Source organism: Pleurodeles waltl, chromosome 2_2 (genome assembly GCF_031143425.1).
Source record: "Pleurodeles waltl isolate 20211129_DDA chromosome 2_2, aPleWal1.hap1.20221129, whole genome shotgun sequence".
Classification (NCBI taxonomy): Eukaryota; Metazoa; Chordata; class Amphibia; order Caudata; family Salamandridae; genus Pleurodeles; species Pleurodeles waltl.
The window spans coordinates 766,925,761-766,948,201 of NC_090439.1; positions in this window are offsets into that span (position 1 = coordinate 766,925,761).

Here is a 22,441-nt window from a genome sequence, read left to right on the forward strand (position 1 = left end):
GGCGGAGACTCAGCTTGGGATGGCCTCCCATCGTGGGAGGGGTGCCCGTCGCACCATGACCCCCCTGATGTTCAGGATCCTGGTGGTGGCGTACCTGGAGTTGGATGGGCGCTTGAGGTCATCACAGCAGCTACAACGGGGTGAGTACACTCGCATTCTGCTGACTTTGCGCGCAGTGGAGGGGTCTGGGTGGGGGAGGTGGGGTGTGTGTTTCCCTAGGCCAGGGCGAGTTCCGTAGGCAAGGTCCCTCCGTAAGGCAGGCCATGTGGCACCCCACCCCACCTCTGTAGAGTGACAACTACACCTAGTCATGCCCCTGTGTCACCTATGTGTGCAGATGTCGTCCATAGCCTTGTAGGCCATTTCCCAGGAATTGAACAGTGGAGCCCAAGAGCGCGGCGTAGTGCAGGGGGCTTCTGTGCTTGTCGTGTCCGCCAACGGTAGCGGTAATGCATGCACTCAACATGTCTTTCTTCTGTCGTCCCCCCCCCTTTTTGTGGTCTCCCTGTTCTTGTGTGCATTAGCATCATCAGGCGAAGGAGCAGTGGCACCGGAGCACCAGGGGGCTGCATCCCACATGGCCATGGAGGGCTACACTACGGAATCGGACTTCACCAGTGGGACGGAGGGCGAGGGGAGCTCCACGGCGGGGACAGGAGCTGAGACCAGTGACACGGACTCGTCCTCTGATGGGAGCTCCCTTGTGGTGGCGGCAACATCTGTGCCACCCCCATCTACAGGTACAGCCGCCACCCCCCTTCCAGCACCGCCCTCCCAGCAGCCCCTCAGCCTTCGCCCCGTGCCCGCTCACCCGGGAGTGTGGGCATCAGCTTCGCCCCAGGCACCTCAGGCCCTGCCCCAGTCACCCCTGCTGTCCTCCGTGAGGAGGCCCTTGACCTCCTCAGGTCCCTCACTGTTGGGCAGTCTACCATTTTGAATGCCATCCAGGGTGTAGAAAGGCAGTTGCAACAAACAAATGCATTCCTGGAGGGCATTCATTCTGGTCAGGCGGCCCTTCAGCGAGCTTTTCAGACTCTGGCCTCAACACTGATGGCAGCCATTGCCCCAGTGTCTAGCCTCCCCCCTCCAACTTCCTCCACCCGACCCAATCCCCTGTACCTCACCCTATCCCAAGCACACCTACAGACCAGCATGCACACACGTCAACACACAAGGGAAGCTCAGGCAAACATAAGCACCACACATCCCACAGGCACTCACGCAAGCATCACACACATGCAGACATACCAACATCCACTGCCTCCACTGTGTCCCCTCCTCCTCGTCTCCCTCCTCCCTCCCAGTCTCTTCTACACTCACACCTGAATGCACTACCTCTACAGCCACTACGTCCCTCTCCAGCACACCTATCACCACACCCCGCTCACGTGCAGTCACCACCCCCACTACCATTCACACATCCCCTGTGTGCTCTCCCAGTGTGTCTGTGACGCCCCCTCCCAAGATACACAAACGTAGGCACACACCCACCCAACAGCCATCCACCTCACGACAGCTTCCAGCGCATGCATCTTCACCCAAAGTCAGCAAACGAACACCTCCTACAACCACAACCACAACCTCTTCCTCCACTCCCAAACCCCCTCCAGCTACCCGTCACAGTGTGTCAAAAAAACTTTTCCTGTCCAACCTTGACCTCTTTCCCACACCTCCCCCACCCCGTCCGTCTCATAGGTCCCGAACTAGCACCACAGCCACAACATCTCCGGGACCAGTGGAGCCTGTAGTCACCGGAATCTGGAGTGCACCGGCCACCAGGGCAGCCAGTGTGGCACGGAGCCACAGCACAGACAGTCCCCCACCTGTGAAGCATCAGAAGTTGGCCAGTGCCCGGCGGGAGAGGGGGAAGACTCCAGCCACCAAAACCGCTCCCAGGGGTCCCGGTGGGAGTGTGGAGTCAGCTGTGACACCTTCCAAGGTGGGAAAGGGCCACAAGAAACCCGGCAAGTCTGGGAAGAGCAGCACGGCGGAGAAGACCGCCATCATCCCCGCTGCCCAGGAGGCCACTGCCAGCATCAGCTCAGCTGCCCAGGAGACAACCACCAGCACAAGCCCAGCTGCCCAGGAGGCCACCGCCAGCACCAGCCCAGCTGCCCAGGAGGCCACTGCCAGCACCAACCCAGCTGCCCAGGAGGCCACCGCCAGCACAAGCCCAGCTGCCCAGGAGGCGACTGCCAGCCCCAGACCCGCTGGGCCATGAAGGACTGCCAGCAAAAGCCCCACTGGGCCATGAAGGACCGCCAGCAAAAGCCCCGCTGGGCCATGAAGGACCGCCAGCAAAAGCCCCGCTGGGCCATGAAGGACCGCCAGCAAAAGCCACGCTGGGCCATGAAGGTCCACCAGCAGCTAAGTCCCTGCAATGGAGACCGCCTCCTCAAGCACCGCTGAACAGGGCACCGCCTCCTCAAGCACAGCTGAACAGCGCACCGTCATCTCAAGCACCACTGAACAGGGCACCGCCATCTCAAGCACTGCTGAACAGGGCACCGCCGTCTCAAGCACTGCTGAATAGGGCACCACCGTCTCAAGCAATGCTGAACAGGGCACCGCCGCCTCAAGCACCGCTGGCCCATGAGCGCCAAGGGCACTGACGCTACTGAGTCCGTCACGGGGAGAAGGAAGCACTCTGGGCACCATGCCCCCCCCAGAACCAGTGGAGAATCACATCCACTACCTCTGTCCTTGGCAGGATGAAGCACTCTGGGCACAAGGCCCCCTCCAGAACCAGTGGAGAGATACATCCACTACCTATGTCCTTAGCAGGATGAAGCACTCTGGGCACCATGCCCCCTCCAGAACCAGTGGAGACTGTTATCCACTTGAGAGACTGTGGCTTTGCACTCCCCAGGATGAAACAGTGGGAAAGCCACCCACTGTAGAGACTTGAGAGACTGTGGCTTTGCACTCCACAGGATGGAATAGTGGGCAAGCCACCCACTGTAGAGACTTGAGAGACTGTGGCTTTGCACTCCCCAGGATGGAACAGTGGTCAACCCACCCACTGTAGAGACCTGAGAGACTGTGTCTTTGCACTCCCCAGGATTGAACAGTGGGCATGTGGCCCCCTCATGGATTTGGCGTCGTGCACTCAACCGGATGAGGTGCCCCCCTTTCCCTCCCCCTGAGGTGCCTGTTTAGTTGCACTCTGATGCCCCTGCAGTGTTCTCTCCTTCATGGTCGGGGATCATGTGTGGGCCTCGCCCATACCGTGTGGGCCCAGTGTTCCACGGACTTAATTGGAGCACTATCTGGACTACTATGCTTGGTATATATTTTGTAAATGGTATATACATTTATTTCTGCCTACTTGCTTTTAATATATTACAATGGTTACACTCATTTTCTATTGTCTTTGCATTCTTCCAGGGGGTTTGGGAGTGTAACTGTGATGTATTAATATGCATTAGTGTGTGTTGTAGTGGGTGAGGGTGGGGGTGTTGTGTGTGTGTGTCCCTGTTTTTTCCCTCCCCCCTCCCGTGTCGTAGGTGCAGTACTCACCGTGGTCTTCACCGCCGGCGTTCCTGCTCCTGGTAGAGGAGCAGAAAGACTATCGCAGGTAGAATTTGGAGTTCCGGGTCCATGATGTCCTCGTTCCTCGTGGGGTATGTAGAGGTGAGCGTTTTCCCTTCGGAATTCCTTTTTCTGTCGTGTTTTTATCCGCGGTGAATCTGCCCCGGAAAAGGTGGTGGATTGGCCTGTCATAATAGTGTGGGCGGTGACCGCCACACTGTTTGTTTGTACCGCCGTGGCGGTCGGAGTGTTAAAGTGGCTGTCTTTGTTGGCGGTTTCCACCACAGTCGTAATTGCAAATTTTTTACCGCATCCGGTTGGCGGTCTTACCGCTGCTTTAACACTGTCCGCCAGGGTTGTAATGACCACCATTGTCTTTTCACTTGTTACCTAGGCATGGCAATATACTGGTGCACCCAGTAGGTGATACATCTCAGTGCCTGCCACAAGCACCATGATTGGCCTTCCTCTGAGATGCTTACCATCACCAAAGTCCAATTCTCCTCCATAGGAGTTCCCTTTGCCGTGTAGATTTACTATACATATATACCTTCACACAAAGTAATATGAAACCACGCAAGCGTCAGTTGGCCCCCATAGTTTCTGCAAGCTGTAAGCACACATCAGTGACCCTCGTGATCAAGTACAATTAGCAGCAAGGAACATACCAATCCAGATGTGAGCACCTGTCACTAGAAGAAAGTTCTCAGGGAGTTTCCCAATATGAACGGACAGCTGTCATTTAGAGTTATCAATAACAAAGACTTTTAACCTTGAAAGTCATTAAGTCAGACCTGATGAGACCTTAAAACTTTAGGCAATGCTGAAACAAGTTTAAAAGGCATTTCCATAAAACCTGAAATATCAAGACGGGGCTTCTATGATTTCAAGCAAAACCAGATCAAATTTACTATTTGGATTTGGAAGACCTTATGCCTCAACCAGAGTTCAGCTGAAGTGTTCATTGGTTTTAAGCACATCGAGGTATGAATTGTTATTGTAAAATCATGATTTGTAATGTACCTCAACAACTGAAATTACTACAAACGTACTAACAGTATTAAATCCTAATGTGGTTGCAAATTAAAAGCAATTGTATTCCCATTTTTCCAAATTGTACAATAATCTGTCTGTGAGGAGAGCTCTACTAACTATTAGGAAGTGGAGTGTAGCCAGTAGCTGTAGCAAGGGATTGCCTTGGAGCAGTCTGTAGGATAAGTGAGCACATGCTCCGAGTCAGAAACCATGTCTAAGATCCCATCTGAAGCAATGTGGCATTGTACAAGTAATCTTTCCCTGGACATATCAAAGACAGTAATCTGATTTTTGTATATCCTCACTCTCCTCATCAAGTAGTTTCACCTCAAAATGAGTAACAAGGTAACAAAGGCATTTACTGACATGTTGAAGAATAGTTTTGGCTGTGGATTAAGTCTTTGTGTAGGCAGGCTGTATGCAACTGGTTAATTGTCTACTGAGTTTCACCTGCTGATAGGTGTGGTGGAGTGATAACACCTAATTTCTTCACCCTCTTGATTTAGCTAGTTTATTGAATGGGAACATAGCCCTTCAATTTTATATGTCACCTACTGCTTCTTCCTAGATTTACTGATGTGTGCTTGTATGTATTTGTAACAGAATATATTGTGTATATATTTTTTAAATACTCACATGATTGTTTTTTTTATTGTTCATTGTTGTGCTGGTAGTGCTTCCTCTATTGTTTCCTATGTGACTCCCTTAAAGTATCAATAAGGGGCCGTATGTGTTGTGCAATTTTCTCCAAAACTTAAATATTGGACATTTTAGTCGATTTGGGCTACTACTACTAGAGTAGACGTGGGTGTAACTTTGGTGAATGGTAATTGGATTACTTTTTTGTTGGGTGTTTCTTTATTTGCCTGCTCCCTCTGTGCCCCTTCTTAGTTTTCCCATGACTCCTTCAACATTCGTTTAGATTTTCCCAGGTTTACAGGCACTCGCATGTGCCCCTTACACATTTACACCAAAAATATGTACTTACGCAAAAGGATTTCATTGCACTTGAGCCAATAATTCTGCACATATGTGGTAGGAGAGGTGTTGGTGGAGAGTTCTATGTGGTCTTTAGTGAACAGCAGTTGTGAATATGTGAAATAATACGACAGGAATAGTATTTTATATGCTCAAAAATGCTTTTGTGTATAGGCACCATGGTTCTCAACCTTTCTAACATGAAAAATTGGGATTTTTTAAGAAAGGTTATTTGTGGATAAGATCTTCTTTAGAAATGAACTCTAATTGAAAGTAATATGCCCACTAGGTGCAAAATGTATAACATGTTATGAAAAACGTTTCTTACAGATAGAAAGATATAAAATACCTATATAAAATATGAACCAGATGCCCAGATAAAACCAGTAAATCCCACGCACTACACAGAATTACAGATTTACACGTTTGGCAATTAACAAACGTTTCCCGTTGTACTTCTGGGAAGCTGCACCAGTTACAGCTTTCCAGACATACTCTTCTCTAAGCTCTCGAAGTTATTTTTTGCATTGGCACTTCACCAGTGCAGAACCGCACCCGCACACTGGAGAAAGACAGTGCTACTATGAACTAGTTACTTTTATTTCATTTTTTTTACAGTGTAAATATTTTCCCTGTTGAGAAACCTCTTTCACTCCACCCGCTAGAAATTTGTGGTTAGTCTGTATCTTTAACATTATAGAAAACAGATTTACTCCTGACCTTAACTTCTGTAAATATATTGCCATTTCCTGGGTGGTAAAGTGTTGGTTTGTGAGTTCCATTGACAACTTACAAAGCAAACCAGACTGTTAGAAATTGGGTCTCTTTTTTGTTCAACCCATACAGTAACACAGTGTAGGACACCACAAAAAGACTCCACAACAGTTTAGAAAAATACAGAGTATTTATCTGAGTAAAACAAGACTTAAATAACAAAAATCCAATAAGTGGAAGGAGAGATATTAATTTTTTATGATTAAATGTGAAAACAGTGCTTAGAAGCCACTAGTGGTCATAAGGTTACTTGAGATCACGAGGGACAGGTGCAAATCCAAAGTTCAGGCCAGTTGTGACGGACAGTAGGCCAGCTGCAGAACCCACTGAGGGTCCACTGAAACATTGAGGGTGCAATGCGTCTGTTTTTGCAGAAATCTGCTGCAGAACCCACTTCTGAAGCCCAGGACTAGAGGGAGTACCTCAGGCAAGGGTAGGACTCATGAGGAGAGCTGCAGGCAGCATTTGATGTCCCTGAGGCTGCGGACAACAAGGGGCAAGCCAACAAACCCTTGGAGAATCTTGGGTTCAAGGATGTAGAGAACAGGACCAGTCCTTCTCACTCCAGGCAAGACACATCAGGCAGCAGGCCAGTGCAGCAAAGCAAGTAGCAAACTGGCAGTCCCTCCTACAGCGCAGCACACAGCAAGCAGTAGGCCAACATCGCAATGCAGTTTCAAAGTGGCAGTCCTTCCTGGCAGCACAGCAGTCCTTCTTCCTGGCAGAGTGTCCTTGGTTCCAGTACAGTTCTGATTTGGTGGGGTTTGGGGTCCAGCACGTATGCCTGAATGTGCCTTTGATGCAGGGGAGACTTCAAAGAGACTATGAAGATCACAATGTCCCTGCCATTCCTTCCCTGGGTCCAGATGCTCTACAGGGGGTTATGCAGCCCTTCGTGTGGGGAGAGGCACAGACCTATTCATGTGTAAGTGAAGCAGTGCTATACTCTGCCCCCCCATCAAGCTAGTTTTTATCCCATTAAGGTCCATTAAGTTACACCTAAGCTCCCACTGTATGTCACTGTCTAGAGGGAATGCACAAAGCCCATCTGTCACCAAACCCAGACGTGTATTCAGAGACAAGCAGAGGCACAGAATGGTGAAAGTAAAACAATTCTAACTTTCTTAAAGTGCCATATTCAGACAAACAATTTAAAATCCGACTTCACCATAAGTTCTGATTATAAATTGTGAGTTCAGGGACACCAAATTTCACATTTCTATCTCTTCCCAATTAAAAGTTACACTTAAGGGATGCTTCAAGGTAAGCCAATGTTAACCTATGGGAGAGATAGGTCTTGCAATAGTGAAACATGAATTTAGCAGTTTTTCACTACCTGGACATGTTAAACTTAAAAGTATACATCCAACTTCTTAAATACACTGCACCCTGCTCTTGGGGCCAACTAGGGCATACCTTAGGAGTGATGTACATGCAATAAAAAGGAAGGTTTGGGCCTGACAAATGGGTGCACTTGCTAGGTCAAAATGGCAGTTTAACCTGCACACACAGGCTCTGCAGTGGCAGGCCTGAGACCTGTTTGGAAAGCTATGGTATTGGGTGGCACAATAAGTGCTGCAGGCCCACTAGTTGCATTTAATTTACAGATCCTAAAAACGTATAGTACACTTTATTAGGGACTCACAAGGAAATTAAATATGTCAATTGCAGAGAAGCCAATGCTACCACATTTTAAGGAGAGCACACAAGCACTTTAGAACTCGTTAGCAGTGGTGAAGAATCCTAGAGCCAACAAAAACATGGTCAGAAAATCAGGAGGGCTCAAAAGTTTGGGGGTGATCCTGCAGGAAGAGCCATTTTCAACACACATCTTCACCCACTCCCCACCTCCTGCATGAGAAAATGTCTATATAGTACACCACATTATGCTGAAGTGAATGACTCTATACCTTTAAGTTATCTTTTGTGATTTCCTTGCTGTTAGTCCTGGTATCCTGGCATGATTTTCCCCTAACCTATTGCCTTCCACCCTCCTGTTTTGCTGTCTTTGCTTTGCTAGCTTTAGGAATCTGCACACTTTACCACTGCTAAGCAATGCTAATGTGCTTGCGCTGTGTCCCTGAACATGCTAGAATTGGTTTATACCCAATCAGCATACTTAAGTTTCTAGTAAAGTAGTACTGCCTGTGCCAGGGGTCTTTAAATTAAATGCTACTAGTGGGCCTGCAGCATTGATTAAGGCACCCACTTGAGTTGCCCTTTAAACATGTCTCATGCCTGCCATTGTAACCGGTGTGTGTATTTTGACCAGGTAAAATAAGCCATTTGCCATGCCTAAACCTTCCTTTTTATTACAAATGTGACCCCTAGGGTAGGTCCTTGGTAATCATTTTTCCTATAAAAGAAAATGCTCATTTTTTTATCTGCAGTAAATATATTTTTCTCCACATAGAAACTCTTTCACTTTCATCCCCAGCAAGTCTGTGGGTCTTCTATTCTCCTTTCTACCTTGGAAGGGGAGTAACTTCAGGTTTGCCTGAAGCAAATCTTTGACTATTTCAAAAGTGGAAATGGGCTGGAAAGGGGTTTAGCAATGCCCATAAATGTACATATTTATGCATAGTTCCAATCTTCCATGGAAAGTCACACCTTGGAGTGCCCACTTCCTATCCTAAGAGTAGGATTTACTATTTTGAATTGCTTCACACTCGCAGAGGAGACAATTGTACTAGTCATTGAATTTACCCCACCTGGAATACCTTTGTGTAATCCTTACAGACCGACAAAAATATTTTTGGTCATAAATTTAAGTATACAACCAAAATCCACCTTTTGGATAGGATCAAAACAATTGACATAGATACTTCCCGACATTCAGTGTCACTGTTACCAAATCATCTTGCAGAGCTTCCTGTCTTCCATAAACCTTCCTTTTTAACAACTCCAATTTATAAAACTTTTCAGATGGTGACTCAAAATACAAGGCAGTTAATTGGGCCACAGTTTGAATATTTTTGTCCCTTCCAAATGCAATTCCGTATTGTTCATGTAGGAGAGAGGGTCATTGACACCTTAGACTTTTTATTCCACTCCCAAAGTGTGTGGTGGTTGTGTCATTGGCACTGACTATGTAGCTCCTGTGGTAGCGCCTCCTGATATCGATCCCATGGTGCACCCAACATGGCTCCCAGGGTATGATGCATCGAGGTAGAGGATGTGCTCTAGTGCACCTCGACTTTTCGTGTTGGCCCCTCCTCTTCTTGAGAAGCCACGCTGGGCTCATGATGGGCTCCCGAACTGCAGGATAAAGAGTGCACTCGGGACCCCACGCTTGCCTACAACTGAGGAGCCATTAGAGCTTGCTACCTATTCTAAGGCTTACTGGACATTATCGTACCTACATCAAGATTCCTGTCTTTTGGGGCCCATTTGTTGCTGACATTTTCCTGTTTCAGAAGGTGGTTAGAGGCAGCTACTTTCTTCCTGGATACTGTGGTTTATGCAGCTTTTCCTGTGAAACAAAAATAAGGGAAAACATTCACCAACAGCAAACTATCCCTCCGAACATGACTAAGGCACATATTTCTATCATTCAACAAAAAGATACTCACCATCCATTTGGTAGTACGTATTGAAATTTCTTTGTGATTATCAACTATGGAGTGATATCCTTTGGGCATTGTAGTCTAAAAGAACAATACAAGGAACGAGACTAAGGGCCTGATTACGTGTTTGGTGGTCTATGGACTGCCATAGCAGTGGTAGTGGTCTGACCACTGTTGGGTTGGTGGTCGGACCACTGTATTACGATGCATGCGGTTCCTTAGACCAAAGAACACCATGGTCCTGCCATCACCGCCATTCAGCGCAGACCACTGCAGTGTCGAGGTAGGGTATTGAGGCTGTCGGAGCCAGTGTTTCTACCAGACAGATAATGATGGTGAGATTGAATTCCACCAACATGACTGTGGCGGTCCAATCACCACATCCCAGCTGGCAGAAACATAGATATTAAAGGAAAGAGCTCACCTGCAGGCAGCGTCACAAGTCCTGTGCTGCCATGAAGCTGATCATACATGTCCTGCCGCTGCTTATAGATGAAGCACAAACTCCACGCCTCTGGGGATACACCTAATGGTAAGATCACACACCTACCTGTGTTCCGAAAGTGAACAACAGATCGTCGCACCACCATCCACCTGGTATGAGCTTTATGCTACGTGGAACAAAAACACTTCTCTTGTATCCTGGGTCGAAGTCATTCACAAAGAATGACCCATATATTGCCACATGACGCCCCCTTTGGGCAGGTAACTGCACCGCTACACCCCACAAAAACACACATCTGCTCATCACAGTTTCAGGGACAGTGAAGTGTACATAACATTGTGTCACCCAACTGCAACACCACATCAAGATCACACATAATTAAACTGACAGCCTCATATTGCTCAAATGCAATGGACTGCCGTAATATTGAAGACACATATGTATGAATGTGTCATTTAACTCAGACACACCTTCTGTGAAACATCCCTGAAACATCTCTGTGATGGACCCACACATATCATCCACATTGCAACACAATGGAAGGTCAATGGGATGCACAATATTTTGTGAGACAAATATCAAAAGCTCACAATGTAAATAATACCTGCACAATAGAGATGGGGGCATCAGGGGCTGCCTTGGAATACATTTCACTTTGTACATGCCCCTGGAACACCATTCGCATAGGAACTGTATCTCAGGGACAACCAATAGTAGAGACAAGTGACATGCTAAACTGCAAAATGAATAAGTGCAATTCAAGAAAGCAGATACAACAGAAACAGCGTGGGTAACACATGTAAATGAAGTAGCTGTGATGAATGTCCAGTCTACATCAGGGGGACAAATCTAACACAATACATGCTAGCAATGAGATTAAATAAGATTAAATACTTACCATATCAAACAAAACTCAATGCACACCCATTTGGATCACCACCACATATCAGTGAACATATACTCTTGACCTAGGTGACACCTGCACTGCCCACAAAGTCAGATCTTGTCAACCGCAGCAAATGGATCAGCAATCAGGGTGAAACACACACAACTGTAGGCATACAACACAAACTACTTAGGAATAACAAAAAGGTAGAAACATAACGGCAGGACAAATATGTACCCAACAAACAACACGTTGGATTTAGTAAGAGAAAACGATGAAGATCAAAGGCCATTGATCAGTTCATATGTAAGTCCAAGAACAAGACTGTGCAGAGAACCTCCACAGTAAGGGGCATTAGGTGGGCATGCATGCACCTCAGGGATCATTCTTGGATGGGGTGGGGTCAGATTTGGGCTGGGTGGGCTTGGGAGGGGTTGGTTGATTCTTAGGATGGGCTGCCTTCTCCTTTGGGGGTGGGCTTCTTCTTTGGGGTGGGAAGGGTATGGGTGTTTGAAGGGTGCAGGTATGACAGGGGAGAACTTAGATGCAGAAGGGATGGGTTGGGATGTGGGTGGGGTGTTCTTGGTTTTGGGAGGAGGTGGTAATCACAGGGGAAAGGGCAAGGTCAAAAGGGAAACTCTCCTTGGGAAATGGGTGTGGTTTGCTGAAGGGATTGGGATTTAGGAGGTTAAGGGTTGCCTTGCATGTGGGAGTTGATGCTGCTGGTGTGTGCGTGTCTCAGGTGTGCTTGGGTTTCAGTGGTGTCTGTTGTGTGTGAGCATGGGCACTTTCATTTCTTCTGGGGCTATGCAGTGGAGTTGCTGGGTGATGTGGGAGAGGTGGCTGTGTGTGTGGGTTTTGGGGTGGTGTTTGGGTGGGGGTATGTTGGATGTGGTGGGTGTGTTTGTGGCTGTAGGGGTGTTGTCGGGGGTATGGTGGATGTGGGTGTTGTACTTGTGGGTATTGATGTGGTGTCTACGGGTATGGTGGGTGTGGTGGCTAGGGGTTTTGGGGTGGTATCTGGGGGTATGGTGCCTGGGGTGTGGGTCTGTGGGTATTGAGGTAGTGTCTGGGGTATGGTGGGTGCAGTGGATGTGTCAATGGGTGTTGGGCTGGTGCCTACGGGTATTGTAGGTGTTGCGGTGAGTGTGAGTGACTGTTGAGTGTCTGCGTTCCGGTGTGTTTTGTGGTGTCGGTGTTTATGTGTGCTGCTTGTGTGTGTTGAGGTGGGTGTGTGAGGATGTTTCTGTGTGCCTGGGGCAGGTAGGGGAATAAGGAATTAGGATGGGGAAGAGGTAGGTGGGGGAGAATTGTTGGGGGTGGATGGCTTCTGTCAGTGAGGAGGCCAGAACCTGAAAAGATCTCTGTAGGCCAGACATGGCACTATGAATGTTTTCCAGGTATGCAACCATCTGCTGGAGCTGGCTGCCTCGCACCTGGATGACATTCAGAATGGCAGTCTGACCCACAGAGATACTCCACAGGAGTTCAACAGCCTCCTCACTCAAGGTAGCAGGGGTAAAAGGGCAGAGGGTGAGGTGCCTGGGGTGAAGGAGACGTCCACCCTATTGGGTGTGCGGGCATGGCCAACTGGGTGGAGAGCAACAGGGAGGGTGGAGATGGAACTGGGGATGGTGGACAAAGGTGGAGCAGGTACTGATGGGTCCACCACCACTAGGGAGTGACCACTGGAGAACTAATCTGAAGATGATGTTGATCCTGTGTCCTCCGTGGCACTCCTCTCACCCTCCAGGTCACTGAGTCCCTTGTGTTGGTCGTCTCATGATTGGAGGTATCATGGCCAGCTGCTTCCCCATTTTGTTCCACCCTGTCTCCTCCACTTGCCTGGGATACTGCTGAAATTACAAACACAATTAGGGTCACTACATGTTTCCTATCACACTTGAACAACAGCTGTGATTAGCATATATTACAATGACATACACTAGCCCCGAGTCACAAGCACCAGCAAAGTTGTTCGAACATTTTCAACACCATATGCATGCATGCGACATGAACTGTCAACAGTTGTCCACAGGAAATTCAGAATCAAAGACAACTCCAATTGCATGGGTTAAGTTGTGGAACCATAGTACCAATTGAACAAGTAGGAGACCTTATCACCTTCAATGGTTTACCTCATGAAGCATCCCTCAGTTACCTGTTGTCATACGCTAGTAGGGCGATGCCAAGTTCATTTACACAGATCCCACACAAGGTCATGCATCCAGCTAGTCCTCATATATCCAATGCCACATCATGAAGAAATGATGGCCAAATAATCCAGCTATGATGCTGACAGAAGTACAGTAGCTGGAAGAAGGTGACATGGAAATACCCATGTCACCCTGGAATCCAATCAACAATGGTCACTTTACTATGTGTACATTGACTAAATGGACTCATGGAGGTTGTACTAATGTTGGGCATATAGATAACTCATCTTGAACAGAAATTTACGCTGGAGACAAGTTGGGCCAACTGTCAGGGAGATTTGTCAACAAATTCCACGCCACAATGAATCAGCTTGCCACAGCGATAACACCTCTCTTGAATGGTACTCCTGGCAATTCCATACTCTGATTGCTTCAGTAAAGTCCAATAGTCCTTTGAATGTTGTAGAGGCCCAGGGATTCTCCAGTACTTGCAGAAGGCCCTTAACATGTTTCTCAATAGGAAGCCACATCACTGTCTCTTTTTGTCATGCAAACAGATTCCCTTGGATGAATGGTTGTACACAACCACATATGATTCCCACATTACTGCAAGTCACTCCTTGATGCATGTCAACACCTCCTGGTCAGCGTTTGCTGCCCTCCCCAGCTCCTCCTGCTGCTGCTGCCTCTGCCTTTTGATCAAATTGAAAGCCTGCTTAACTCTCAGTTTGAGGTCCTGTTATTCCCGCAGGCTCCCGCCTGCACCTCATCCCTGGTGGCCTAGTGGTCATCTGCAAGTAAGGATGTTCTGTCTCTCTCTGTCGCTCTTTACTCTTGCATTTTACTTCTGCCTCTACTTCTGTTTTTACTTAGTTTTATTTTTCTGTCTTTTTATTCTCTTTTACCATCCTGCCTCCTCTCCCTCCTGTGTTCTCCCTGTGCCGCTGCTGCCCCTGCATCCCTACCTCCCCCTGCGAAGCACTTTTCCACCCCTCCTGCCTCCCAGCTGACTGGACCCCCCGCCTCCTTCCCCTTCCTAATGGCAGCCACAGTGCTGTGAGAGGGCGACTCCTCTGACCTCCTGGTCTGTGTCTGTTGCCCTCCCAAACTCCTTCTGCAGCTGCTGTTGCCTTTGGATCAAACTGAGAGCTTGCCTGACTCTCAGTTTGAGGCCCTCTTCCACCCAGAGGCTCCTGCCTGCGCCTCATCCCTGGTGGCTTAGTGGTTGTAGGGAAGTACCATCTTGCCTGGCATGTTACCCCCACTTTTACTTGTTTTTGCCTGCATCACTGGGATCCTGCTTGCCATGACCCCAGTGCTCATAGTTGTGGCCTGAATGTGTTCCCTGTGTGGTGCCTAACTGTGTCACTGAGGCTTTGCTAACCAGAACCTCAGTGGTTATGCTCTCTCTTTACTTTAAAATTTGTCACTAACAGGCTAGTGACTACATTTACCAATTCACATTGGCATACTGGTACACCCATATAATTCCCCAGTATATGGTACTGAGGTACCCAGGGTATTGGGGTTCCAGGAGATCCCTATGGGCTGCAGCATTTCTTTTGCCACCCATAGGGAGCTCTGACAATTCTTACACAGGCCTGCCACTGCAGCCTGCGTGAAAGAACGTCCACGTTATTTCACAGCCATTTACCACTGCACTTAAGTAACTTATAAGTCACCTATATGTCTAACCTTCACCTGGTGAAGGTTGGGTGCAAAGTTACTTAGTGTGTGGGTACACTGGCACTAGCCAAGGTGCCCCCACATTGTTCAGGGCAAATTCCCCGGACTTTGTGAGTGCGGGACACCATTACACGCGTGCACTATACATAGGTCACTACCTATGTATAGCGTCACAATGGTAACTCCGAACATGGCCATGTAACATGTCTAAGATCATGGAATTGTCACCCCAATGCCATTCTGGCATTGGGGTGACAATTCCACGATCCCCCGGGTCTCTAGCATAAAACCCGGGTACTGCCAAACTGCCTTTCCGGGGTCTCCACTGCAGCTGCTGCTGCTGCCAACCCCTCAGACAGGTTTCTGCCCTCCTGGTGTCCAGGCAGCCCTGGCCCAGGAAGGCAGAACAAAGGACTTCCTCTGAGAGAGGGAGTAACACCCTCTCCCTTTGGAAATAGGTGTGAGGGCTGGGGAGGAGTAGCCTCCCCCAGCCTCTGGAAATGCTTTGCTGGGCACAGATGGTGCCCATCTCTGCATAAGCCAGTCTACACAGGTTCAGGGATCCCCCAGCCCTGCTCTGGCGTGAAACTGGACAAAGGAAAGGGGAGTGACCACTCCCGTGACCTGCACCTCCCAGGGGAGGTGCCCAGAGCTCCTCCAGTGTGTCCCAGACCTCTGCCATCTTGGAAACAGAGGTGTTGGGGGCACACTGGACTGCTCTGAGTGGCCAGTGCCATCAGGTGACGTCAGAGGCTCCTTCTGATAGGCTCTTACCTCTCTTGGTAGCCAATCCTCCTAACCTGATAGCCAAACCTCCTTTTCTGGCTATTTAGGGTCTCTGCTTTGGGGAATTCTTCAGATAACGAATGCAAGAGCTCATCAGAGTTCCTCTGCATCTCCCTCTTCACCTTCTGCCAAAGGATCGACCGCTGACTGCTCAGGACGCCTGCAAAACCGCAACAAAGTAGCAAGATGACTACTAGCAACCTTGTATCGCTTCATCCTGCCGGCTTTCTCAACTGTTTCCAGGTGGTGCATGCTCTGGGGTAGCCTGCCTCCTCTCTGCACCAGGAGCTCTGAAGAAATCTCCAGTGGGTCGACAGAATCTTCCACCGGCAACCGCAGGCACCAAAAGACTGCATCACTGGTCCTCTGGGTCCCCTCTCAGCACGACGAGCGTGGTCCCTGGAACTCAGCAACTCTGTCCAAGTGACTCCCACAGTCCAGTGACTCTTCAGTCTAAGGGGGTTATTCTAACTTTGGAGGAGTGTTAATCCGTCCCAAAAGTGACGGTAAAGTGACGGATATACCACCAGCCGTATTACGAGTTCCATAGGATATAATGGACTCGTAATACGGCTGGTGGTAAATCCGTCACTTTTCCGTCACTTTTGGGACGGATTAACACCTCCTCCAAAGTCAGAATAACCCCCTAAGTTTGGTGGAGGTAAGTCCTTGCATCCCCACGCTAGACTGCATTGCTGGGTACCGCGTGATTTGCAGCTGCTCCGGCTCCTGTGCACTCTTCCAGGATTTCCTTAGTGCCCAGCCAAGCCTGGGTCCGACACTCCTTCCTGCGGTGCACAACCTTCTGAGTTGTCCTCCGGCGTCGTGGGACTCCGTTTTGTGACTTCAGGTGCACTCACGTTCACTTTTCCTCCAAGTGCCTGTTTAGGTACTTCTGCAGGTGCTGCCTGCTTCTGTGAGGGCTCCCTGAGTTGCTGGGCGCCCCCTCTGTCTCCTCCTCCAAGTGGCAACATCCTGGTCCCTCCTGGGCCACAGCAGCACCCAAAAACCTCTACCGTGACCCTTGCAGCTAGCAAGGCTTTTTTGCGGTCTTTCTGCATGGGAACACCTCTGCAAGCTTCATCGTGACGTGGGACATCCATCCTCCAAAGAAGAAGTTCCTAGTCCTCTTCTTTCTTGCAGAACTCCAAGCTTCTTCCAACAGGTGGCAGCTTCCTTGCACCCTCAGCTGGCATTTCCTGGGCTCCTGCCCACTCTCGACACTGTCGTGACTATTGGATTTGGTCCCCTTGTTTTACAGGTACTCAGGTCCGGAAATCCACTGTTGTTGCATTGCTGGTGTTTGTTCTTCCTGCAGAATCCCACTATCACGACTTCTGTGCTCTCTGGGGTCAGTAGGTGCACTTTACACCTACCTTTCAGGGTCCTGGGGTGGGCTATTTTTCTAACCCTCACTGTTTTCTTACAGTCCCAGCGACCCTCAACAAGCTCACATAGGTTTGGGGTCCATTCGTGGTTCGCATTCCACTTTTGGAGTATATGGTTTGTGTTGCCCCTATACCTATGTGCTCCTATTGCAATCTACTGTAACTTTACACTGCTTGCATTACCTTTCTTTCTATTACCTGCATAATTTTGGTTTGTGTACATATATCTTGTGCATATAACTTATCCTCATACTGAGGGTACTCACTGCGATACTTTTTGGCATATTGTCATAAAAATAAAGTACCTTTATTTTTAGTACTTCTGTGTATTGTGTTTTCTGATGATATTGTGCATATGATACCAGTGGTATTGTAGGAGCTTTACATGTCTCCTAGTTCAGCCTTAGCTGCTTTGCCATAGCTACCTTCTATCATCCTGAGTTGCTAGAAACACCTCTTCTACACTAATGAGGGATAACTGGACCTGGCACAAGGTGTAAGTACCTCTGGTACCCACTACAAGCCAGGCCAGCCTCCTACAGACTGCATTTAGGTTTGAGCATACATTTACATGTTGAGACATACCATGAGTCCTGGGATGAATTTTTTATATTGAAAGACTTTCAGGCACCATTTTGACTTATGGAATGTAATGGGTTTTGGTAGCTGTGATGTTGGGTCCAACAATACACACTGACAGTGTGACATTGTTGCATCTCAGATACTCCGGACATTCAATGTTCATGAAGTATATGAACAACGCAGTGGCAAAAGCTGAGCTGTGAGCAAGCAGGATATTGCAGTTTTGCAACAGTTTGAGTGTGGTAACTTACCAGACTTCACTACCCCAGAAAAAGAGTCTTAATGGGGCATTTGGAGGGCTGCCTTCAGTCTTGTTGACCTCCATTTGTTGCCTGGAGGCAAAGGAAAGCACCTTACACCTCAGGTTGTTCCACCTCTCTCTAATGTCCTCGTTTGTGTGCAGAATGGTGCCGACAGCATTCACTCTGTTGACAATCCTTTGCCACATTTCCATTTTCCTACTGAGAGGAGTACGCTGGACTGGGGCTCCACAAAATGCAGCTATACTCTTATGATTTCATCCACCATGACTCAACTCATCTTCGAAGAAACAGGGATTTCTGTCACAGGACATGGTGGACAACTAAAGTAGATAACAGGGACTTAATTAACGGGAAGTGCAATAGAGAGTGAATGGGCAAAAGTGTGTGCAAGGTGTTAAACAGGATGGTGAAAAAAGGGGTCCCTAATCTATGGAAAGTTTAAAAAACGGTGGTCGGGGTTCTTTGTCTTCCAGTGGCAATACAAAGGATTGTGGTCTGCAAAGGGGTGTGTTTTTATAGTGTGATTTGCAGGTGTGTCCACTGGACCAATGTGTGTCAGCTGTGTTGTTTTTTAGTTAATCCAATATGCACTTGTCTGTTACTTTGCTGAATGCGGACCGTTGTGGTCCACTGTCATTGGGTAACCGTTGCAAGGGGACTGCCACAGCGACTGTGTGTTTGTAATGGGCTTGGTGGTAGCCTGCGGTACTGACGGCGCTGGAGGCCAGATCGCGCAGATACCAGACTGCTGCGTCGCTGGCGGTCTGCCTTTTTGCTTGGTGGTCGGATGTTCTGCCTATTTCCATCATAATACGGTGGGCTAGAGACCACCAGCACAGCTGTCTTTTTTTTTTAGGACCACCAACATGGCAGTCTGGCAGTCACACCGCAAAACTTGTAATCAGTCCCTCAGTTTGGTAATGAGACTATTGAACATGGACTAATATCAAGAGACTTTTGCGTATGAGCATTTTCAATACTTCCAAGAACAAGTGTTTGTTTTATCCAATTGAGTATTAATAAACTGTAATTCCTAAAGGAGAAGAGGTAAATGTGGCAGGTTTGGTATCTCTGAACATGTAATATTAAATCCTCTATAATGCTCAAGTCAAATTTATCATTACAAGTTTGAAAATGCCACTTTTAGAAAGTCAACATTTTTCTAGCCTTAGCCCTCTATGCCTGCAGCCTGCCTTAGGTCACATGACTGGGTGTAACTGACATTTGAGACTTTGTGAATTTACCCCAGACAGTCACACAATATTGGGTTTACCAGACCTTGGATGGCCTTTCTACTGGCAGGATGGTGGGGCAGAGCTCAGCATAGCCCCACTTGCACCTGAATAGGCTGTGCTCTGCCACCATTCAATACGCTTAACAACCCTGTATTGTTAATGTAGCCAGCTAGGAGCCAGGGGAGGCAGGAAACCCCTGGAATTTCAAAGAACCTTTCTGGAAACTTGTCCCACCTTCCAGGAGCAGGGCACCAGGGTAAAAAGCTGTAGGTGATGAGGAACATAAAAGCCAGGCCCTTCAACAAACTAGAGCTACTTGGCATTGGAGCCCTGATGCATCATCCCACAAGAACTGCTGGCAGCTGCACCGTTGGTACTTACATGACCATGAAGCCTCCGCCCAGGCCACCAAGCACCAGTCCTCCAAAGGTGCCACTGTGTAAACTTATCATTTGCTGATAATTTTCTTTTGATTCTCCTGACACAAACCAGATAAAGACACCTGATAGTGACCATAATACTACATTTTGATGATTGCCACTCAATAACTCTGATGCCATATAGCCAGAGCACCAATTATAAATTGAACTATGTGCTAGAGTAAGTGTAGGACAGTAGGACATATACAATGTGTATAGATTTCCAACTTCAAAGGGCCAAGGGGATTTCACAAAAACTCCCATTTCAAGTTTTTTAAAGCCAGCCTCAGTTCTTACTCTGTCAAAAGAGCCACAACACTGAAGAACCTTACTTTTCTGTTGTTGCATACTAATCTTGCTAATGACTTCTCCCAGCTTTCGACAATAATAAAGCAGACTTCAATAGAAACAATTTTTTAAAGTCCAGTAATGTTTACAGTAATTTAAATCTTACCTTAACCTCAAGTATCTATGGCACAGCGCAGACAGGTCTAAATTAAGAAAACGTGCAAAGCATTTACAAGTACCAAAACAGTTAAAATGTTGGAAACAAAACTATAAAAATCCCTCTCCAATTTATATAAATAGGGAATAGTTTAATATATAAAATTGCATCAAAACAACAAAAATCCAATAAAGGTAAACAGAGATATGAATTTTTTAAGTTTTAAATGAAAATCGTGCCAAACAGCATTAAGCGCCAAATGCGGTCAACTGGGCAGAATTTAAGACTAATTGTGATGGAGCCCAGGTGGATCAGAAACCAGGTCCTTTCCATTTGGAAGTTTTATCTTCTGATTTACTCTCTGAAATGGACGTCAGAAGTCCTATATGGGGCAAGGGAGATGGCTGTGGCCAGGAAAGGCTCCACAAGGCTAGATAGCCATCAGATGAGGTCTTTGTAAAGAAGTTGTCTTGCGGCGGGAAAGCTGAAAGTGGGAGAAATTCAAAATTCAAGTTCAAAGAAGGTCCCTCGCCAGATGGATAACTTCTGGCACCTTCACCTGGTGAAGACTTCCACCTTTGGACTGAGTCACTTTTTAGGTTCAAGGATTTCTCCAGAGTGGCAAGGATGTACGCTGAAGAGGAACAAGGCTTTATGAGCCCAGATAGCCTCTCTGGGATGTCTTACTGAAATTAATGAGGTGATGTGGACAAGCTTAGAGTGGAATCAAACTGAAACTTTGGCCCAGAGGCAAAGTACCTCTGTTGGATTGACTTGCCACTTTGGTCACAGTCCTCTGGAGGTCTTTAGAGTCAGAAAGTTTCCAAGTCTCAGGTTTTCAGGATGTTAGGAGTAGTACACTGTGACACAGCAAAGAGTCCCAGGACCTCAGGAACAGCACATGTGGGTCAAGACACACTCCAGCAGAAGCCACTATCAGGGTAGGTCTAGTTGGAACTGATCAGGTAGGTGCTTCAGGAAAGGGCACTTAGCAGCTTGTGTGTCCCTGAATCTGAAGAGGACGTCAGCCAACTGCCACTTAAAGTCCGCTTCTTTGACCATCATCCAAGCGGGAGCAGGTCCAGCCTTTCAGGTCTCCTCACAGGATTCAACAGGGGGTGCACTCCTTCTGTCTTCCATGGGTCCAATAGTGAAGAGGTTGCCCAGGACTCCTGACTCCTCCCTATAAATCTGAGATGAAGTTCCCAGGGGTAACTCCACCCACATTTGCAGCAGTTCCTCTGTGTCTTGCTGCAAACAATCCCACTGTGCCTCTCTCTAAAAACAATCCAACATGACAGGACTGTTCTTCTCCTGTGCAGCGCTCCTGAGCCCACCCTAATAGTATGGCCAGGGAGATGAGCAAACCCTCCTCTATGATCACAAAAAACTGGTTCTGAGGGTTGCTCTCTACCACCAGGATAGTTGCTGGGCTGACTAGAAAGAATAAGGAGGTGACAGGCTTATACAAACCCACCTTTAAATGCACAAATAATTATAAATTTAAACATTATAATTATAATTTCAATTTATAATTTATGCACCATCTTCAAATTACCATGGGTGTCACTATGAACATGTTGGTAAACAGTGTCGGCTGCCGAGGCGACGGTGAACAGAAGACCACCATTGGCAGTGAACAGAAACCTGCCATATAATGATGCCAAAAATCAGAATCTGCCAAAATTTCTGCTACCACCAGCCACTGCCAGGGCTTTGTCGGCAGAAAGGCTGCACATCCCACCCTGCCACCGCCAAGGACACAAATCCCCGACTTCCAAATAATGATGCACAAATCACTGTGGCGGTTAGTGGATGCCGAAAAACTATTGGCGGTACAGACTACCACGGCCAGCAATGGGACCCAACAGCAAGAAAAGCACACATTGGCAAGTTTGAGACCCACACACCTGACACACATCCACAACACTATAAAACATGCACAGACACACCCCACAATACTTTGCATCGCCAATAGGATAAGCCAGACTGACAACACTACACGCAAATACTGAACGCAACATCACACAACTCACACACCGAACCACGCAACAGCACCCTCACCAATATCCACATACACACCACCCACAACACACACCATGGCCCCCCATAAGCACCCACGCTCCACAGAAAGGGAGCTAAGAACAATGGTGGAAGAGATACTCAAGGTCGAGTCACAAATCTTCGGGACACAGGTCCAGCACACACCCATCGCCAGGAAGATGGAGTTATGGCAGACAATAGTGAACAAGGTCAACGCAGTGGG